Source organism: Akebia trifoliata, chromosome 11, assembly GCF_017979445.1.
Source record: "Akebia trifoliata isolate Shusen 1 chromosome 11, ASM1797944v1, whole genome shotgun sequence".
In the NCBI taxonomy this organism is placed as follows: Eukaryota; Viridiplantae; Streptophyta; class Magnoliopsida; order Ranunculales; family Lardizabalaceae; genus Akebia; species Akebia trifoliata.
In genome coordinates, this window is record NC_141385.1 from 37,914,003 (window position 1) to 37,921,632 (window position 7,630).

Genomic DNA, 7,630 nt, shown 5'->3' on the forward strand with positions numbered 1-7,630 from the left:
CTTAGCTAATTAATGCTCGGCACATTGATCTTCGGCTTTAAGCCGAGCCAATTACTTCACACTTTTTCTTCTGTTTTTTTCTGATTTTTATTTTCCTAATTTACTAAACTACGCGTCGATGTTCCATGCGCATACAGTGGTTGGGGTATTAACACGCGTTGCGAAGGGAGAGCGCAAGGACATGCAAGTTGGGTAAATTGGAATCGTGTACTCCCCGTAGTTGGATAGCTAAATGGCATTAAACTCGTTTGGTAGGAATGTGCCTTTCTGTTTTTGGATTCGAGCTTTATTCGATTGTGGGCTATGATAATGGACCTGAAGTTCCTAAAAGCCAAGGAAGTAGGGCTGTCGATGGATTGGGTTCGGTCGGAGTCGATTTGGTACTAATCCAATAAGGATTAAATCTGAAACTGGTTCGATAAGTATCAGATCGGGCTCTTAATGCATCGGGTTTTTATCGAATCTCAATATTAATATTTGAACATGACCCATAACAATCGGATTAGGTCTGGATCGGACCAAACCCAATTTGACGTACAAAATTTAAATAAACTTTATATATTTAAATTAATATATACTATAATTCACATAACTTCTAACATTTTATTGGATCATGTTCTTACCAGGATCAAGACTTTGTCCATCCAAATCTAATCCAATAAGATATCATATCAAATCATTACCAGAATCTAAATCGTCGATCTAGACCAAAAGTTATCGGATTAGATTTCGGGTCTGATCTGATCCATTGACAACCCTACATGGAAGAACTCTATTTTGTTTCATTGATTGAATATTCAACTTTATCTTAATTAATGTCCTTGTAATTACACTTTAATTATCAAATCAATATGAATTTGAATGACAAGATTTTTTTTTTTTTTCTAGTCCAATTAAGTGTTGCAAATTAGTGCAATTCACTGTCAAAGTTGCAGAGTTATGCTATTTGAATAAGTGAAATTCATTTTAATCTTTCCATTTATTTAGGAGTTGATTTAGTCCATGCATTTAGACGTTAGTGTCCTTTCATTTAGCTAAAATAAAAGTCAACGTGATGTTAGTTGAGATTTTTTAGGAACTTTTTGAATATTTATTTAGCTTGTAATAGATATTGATTTTCATCTAAAATAGAAGTTATTCGTATTTAGCACAAAATCTTTGTTTTTTGCTTCCTCCTTTGTTGGTAGTTTTTTTGTTACATTAAGCACATTTATCTATGTTGATTATGTTTATATAATTTCTAAAAGCATCATGCTTGAGTGACCTCAATATTGTACCTCATATTGCACTTTTCAAGCATGGAAGAGTGTAGGAGCCATAGATGCTTTTTCACTTGTATCTTGATGAAAATCATCTATGGTTCTTACACACTTCCATGTCAGAAAAGTTTGATATGAGGTACAATCTTGAAATTACTTCAACATTATTCTTTCTTAAAATCCTTGATTGTAGTGTATCTTTTTATAATGGTAGTATAATAAATAAATAGAAATCCTGATAATATGACTCATCAGGTGGCATGATCAAATGAGTCGATGACGTGGACAAGTTTGGGAATCGTATATCTATACGCCTCAAGACACAGGTTTCCTTGAGGATACACTTTTTATGGGGAGGTGCAATCATGTATCCCAAGGCATTCAGATCTACGGTATCCAAACTTGACATGTCATGGAGTCATTTAAGTATGCCACTTGGCAAGTCATATTATCATGGCTATAAAAAAAAAATATAGTACAAGCATCAAGAAAATTTTCATTACAAATTTTCAATATAATTAATTATTAATTTTCTTAACAAATTTAACAACCGATCCTCATGTTACGGAGAGGAATGAAATTGCCACTAACCTTTCCTTTGTAATATCTTGTGTGATATGAGAGAATATGTTTTCTTGAGGTTGTGATTGGATTGGGTCTACTTAACCCAGATAATCTTAATAAATAAATAAAAATGTCCTCATGTTACTTAATTTAGCTTTCATTCTTGACCGCATTTTGCATTTTGGATCCACTTATGACTCATTGCAGTTATGATTATGAGCTTCAATTTTCTCAGGATGTACCCAATTACTTTATTTTACATGTTGTACATAAATTTACACAACCTCCAAAAAAAAGAGAGAGAGAATGCTATTTCTTATAAAGTTCATATATACAAGGCAAACAAAAGAATAATTAAAGAGAAATAATAGTTTAATATTTTGAGGGGCAGGCATACCCCTTACTATATATTACTATCTAGAAAATCTAAAAGAATGCATTATGATGTGATCTTCATGAAATATTTTTCTTAAATAGCATCATGATTTTGCAAATGCATAAAAAGAAATGATTGCATTGATTTTTGATTAGCTTTTGTGGCCAATGCATCTATAAACTGATTTCCTTCACAAAATACATTCATCAACCCACTAGATGTATTATGTTCTAATAAGCAAAATTATAATTCTTTCAATGAGAGAGAGAGAGATTCTTTCTATTGCCACACCAAATTTTAATTAGAACACCCAAGATGTGTGTTAATACTGTATCGGTGCCATACAAATTAGGGTTCTCTAAGCAAAAGTTGGTGATTGAATCTCTAATAAAAAGGGTTACTTTAAATATCCTTGGCATTGGAATAAAATTAGAGATAACCTGAGTTTTCAAAAGGAGATTAATAATAAAAAATCAAAATTCCTCATCTTCTTGCCAAAAACTGATAAAAATTTATAATTAGGGAACTCGAAATATAGTCATTTTATTAATATTCAAAAAGCACAACTGATTTGGTGCAAAAAACTCTTCCATTCTTTAGAGAGATTCTAAGAATATTAATTACTATGATGCAAAGCATTCTATAGGCTCAAATTTATACCTTTTTGACCCAACATTACTTTTTATAATCTATTAAGAGGGGCCAAAGCATGTCGGGTTGTTCTAGAGGGGGCCGCAGTGCTAAAGAGTGTTCTATATATGAAGTTGCTTATGACTCATCCCACTACTAATTACCTTGGCTTATCATAACCATGCTACCTATATAATATAAAAATAGAGAGACCTCTATATTAGGAATGATTATGACTTCCATTTCATGCACTAGTCAACACACTAAGTTTAAAGGGAGTTGACATGAGAAAAATAGCCAAATTTTGGTGAGTTGAGTGGAACATTGAGATCATAATGTCATTATAACCATTAATTATTGAAGTTTTGCCTTATCTTAAAATATGTTGGCTAAAACACTTTGATTCCAATTGAAATAGGAAAACAGTATTGACCTGTAAACATTAAATATTTCACTAGTTTGTTTAAGAATATATGTTTTAGGAAGTTTCAGTTGAGTTTTTTTAAAAGTTCTTTTTTTGAAACTTATATTGTCTTGGGTAGGATTTGAAACTTAGTCATGTTGGAAATTTTATTTATGTTTTCAAGTTTTAGTTGCTTAAATGGGCACAAGGGCCAAAATGAAAGACTAATTAGCAGTTGGTTAAGTTTCCAATTAATTACAACAGGTAAGTGGTTTCCCAATTAAGGTGGAATGATCATATTCTCCACTAGGATCTTCCTCAATTTTCGATGGGCTAATTAGGATGATTGATTTTCTATAAAGAGTGGAGGCTGTCGCCACCCCAGGCACACACACACATATCACAGTTTGTGAAGGTTACCCTATTGGTCAACGTGTTTGAGGGCGTAAGTTGTGCTCCACTATGTTTCAGATTTGATCTTCATTGTTAAAGGATCGAAACTCTAAGGAAGAGACATAGTTGCTGAAATTTTGAAGGCATAAAAGTGATTCAAGTTCAAGTTTTCCTCTGGATTCTAGTTGTTGTGTATTTTTTTTTTTTTTTTTTTTTTGAATTAACCATTTTATTAATTGGGTATTGAGCTTAGGTAAAAATCCAATCCCACCTTTTACTTTTGCTTATTTTGTTTTATACTTTATGTTTTAGTTGAAGTGTTGTATTTATCTTGTATTATTATAATCTCATATCGACTAGAAGTAAAGTTGATTTGCAATTCTTATATAGTTTTAGTTCTATTAATTTAAAATTTGATAGAAGTAGTAGGTGGGTTCATGGGCGTAGGGGGTGCAAATTAATCTCGAATTTAAACCTCACGTGAGTGCATGTGAAAACGCATTTTTCTTAAATAACTAAAGCTTTTACTAAACATTTTTATTTTTGTTTATAAACAATATTTTTAACATGGTTATTGGTGTCTCTTTTTTTAAGTTTCGTGTATGTTCTAAACCAATACAGAATGAAGAGGTTTGTGATTGAATGAACAGTCACTTCCTCTTTTATTTAAACATTTTTGCTTAGTCGAATTAAACATAATTCTTTCATCTTCTTTTATCTCTATTTTTCACTATCTAATCGACACTATTATACATATATATTGCATTGTGAGAGCACACAATTTAGTTGAGTTAGAAGTTACGTTCCGATTGAAGTACCATCTTGAAACGTGGATTGTCTGTACCTGGAGAGTGAATGCCTACAAAACTACGATAACATAGCAGGGATGAAATTCGTTTTACGACAGTACTTCGTGCATGCTTCAATCTATAATTAAAGATTAAATATTTTTCTATTGCATTCAATTCCGAAATCAAAAATTTTCTCACAGTTCTTCTCTCTCTTTTTATAGAAATCAGTACCCAGTTTCCAATAGTTCTATCTCTATTAAGTTTGTTTTAAGTTTCATTAAAGGTATGTGATCTAAACTCATTAATTTTTGTATATATTGAATCAATTGCTAAATGTTTTAGGTTAAGATCATTGTGCACTGGTGGGTATGATAACCAACAAGTCATACTTACTAATGTAAGAGAGGCCCATAAACACTTGTATCCATGTACTCCAAAACCATACTTTTTAATTAATATTTGTAAAAGCAAGTATGATGAGTAGGTTTTATACATACGAATTAACCACTTTTAAATATAATATTTTGTTAATTCTAGAGGCTTTTAGTTGTTTTTATTTAAGTTTAGTTAGTTTTATACTTTTTATGTGTTTATATGTTTTTATTTGATTTTTATGCTTATTTTACAGATTAGGAACAATATGGAACATTGGGATAGGTGCATACGTTTAGGAGAAATTCTGACTCCAAATTGGTTCACTCTCGGAAGAAGGAAGCTAAGCATACAAGCTAAAAAGTTTTCAAGCCGCGGCTTGATAGAAAACGAGGCCGCGGCGGGAATTCAAGAATGGCATAACAGAAATATAGAAATACAAGCCGCGGCATGATATATTGGGAGGCCATGGCTTGCTTACGTTTTCAGCTTTACACGTTAATTTGTGGTGACCGAATTAGAGACGGATTTTGGGACTCTTAAACCCTAATGACTCCATATCTATAAATAGGAAAGTTTAACCCTTATTTGAGGACAGAAGTTTTGGGGTTTTTCTTGGAGGCAGAAGATTGAGAAGGAGGACGGGAATTGGAGATCGGCTCTTGAGTTTTATCTTCTTTAACTTTAACTCTTCTCTTAATTTTGTGATCTAAGAATGACTAAATACTTTTGTGATTTTGTTTTCTTTTCAATGAAGAACTAATTTCTATTCTAGGGTTATAATGGAACCCATTCATGATATTTGATTAGTTTTCTTTCTTTCTTCTATGATCCCACATGTGATTGTTTATTCTATCCAATGTTTAATGCGATTTGATTAACTGATCATTAATTGAATTGATTTGGTGAATCCTAATAATATCGGCAGAGTTATTTTGTGTTCATGACCTAGATAGATTAACATATGCTAATTTGAGATAGGAATATACTCAGGTTGCATGTGCATTCCTTATGAGAACTTATTCTTAATGAATTCTTCTTGATTTGATTCTCATAGGCATATAGGGAATTAGTCTAGAAGGGTATTTTTACATGACCATCGGAAGAGGCTTGTAGAGAATTTAGTGTTCTTGGATGACAACCATAGTGGATTAATTTATCATAGAGGGAAAGAGAATTAAATCAAGTGGATTGTTTGGGGGAAATTATAAACCTAGATTTTATCACTCATTGATTTTAAATCTGCAAGTTTATTTTCTCTGTTAGTTTTCTTGTTTAGTTTTAATTCCTATTTTTACTTTTGTTTGGATAAAATTAGAGTGAGATAAATTGGTAATTAGCAATAGATTGGTATTTAGTCTCCGTGGGAACGATACTTTCTTATCACTTTATTACTTGTTTCGATACGTATACTTGCGTGCGTAAATTTAGACAACAAAGTATATTTTATCTTTTGGTTTGGTATTTTCATACATAAAATTTTTTATGATATATATATATTTTTTTACTAGTAAGCTGGGGTTAAAGGGATCCCACCCATACTATTTAACCGCTCATGAATATAATTGCTAGTTACATCATTATGAAGTATATTCACAAGCTCTTGAGGAATAGAACAATCTTCCTCAATAATATGAAACTTTTATAATATTCAGAAAAACAACAATAAAAAAATCTTAATTTTTTTAATCTTTAGAAGATAAAATATAATTATCTTCAATGATATATATATAAGATATTGGAAATCTCAAATCTAAAACCATATAAAAAAAAAATTAGAGTTGCGATACACTGACTTGAAAAAGGCCATTCAATATTCTCCAGTTGACGTTGCATGTGCACATAACCATAGATCTTTTTTCTTCTAGATACTCAAGGAAATTAAAAAGATCTATAGTTCAGTACACACATTCATGTCCATGAGTGAATTTCAATTGGTTTTTTTCAAGTCAATTTATCATTAGTCTTTATATATAGGGATGCAACATGGTTCGGTTTGAGGTCAAATTGGAACCAATCCAACATAAGTCGGTTCCACTAATTAAGGACTAGAATGGAACCAAACTCTATTGGGACCAAATCAACCCAAACAGAATTAAAGTTGATTTGGTTCGGTTCAATTCTACGGATTGCCAATATTCTATAAATTGTAAGGAATATTTTTTAATGAAAATGCAAACATAAAATTTCATACAATAAATCACAAATCTATTCATAAAAATTATTAGTTTATTCATAAAGATCACTAATCTATGTCCTGACTCCTAAAATAATTCATAATAATTATTAGATATATTTATTTATTTATTGCATAGGAATTCGGTTCTTGGTTTGGCTCGATTTTATACAAGCTTAATCCGAGAACAAAACCAAATTGATCGGTTTTTCCATTTTCGTATTCCGGAACCAAACTGCAACTTGTTCCCAACCAAACCAACCCACCCCAAAGCTATCAATTTGGTTCGGTTCTCGATTTGAATCGGACCAAGTTTCACCCCTATATATATATATATACTAGAGTTCATCAATGCTTACAACACAGTCATCCTCTCTCAGGTCAAGGTGGTAAAAGTGAAAAAGATAAAATTGGAAGGATATTATTATATAAAAAAATGAGATTAAAGGGCACAAGATGAAAAATAATAAAATGGATTAAAAGGGCAAAAGAGAATATAGTAAAGTAAGGGGGATGTAAAGAATAAATGAAATAAAGTAGGTCCCAATAAATTATATCTTGATAGAAGGGGTATTATTAAAAAAATGAGATTAAAGGGATAAAAAAGAAAATATACTAAAGTTGGAAGGAAGCATCCTCTTTCGAGTTAAGGTGGTAAAAAATAAA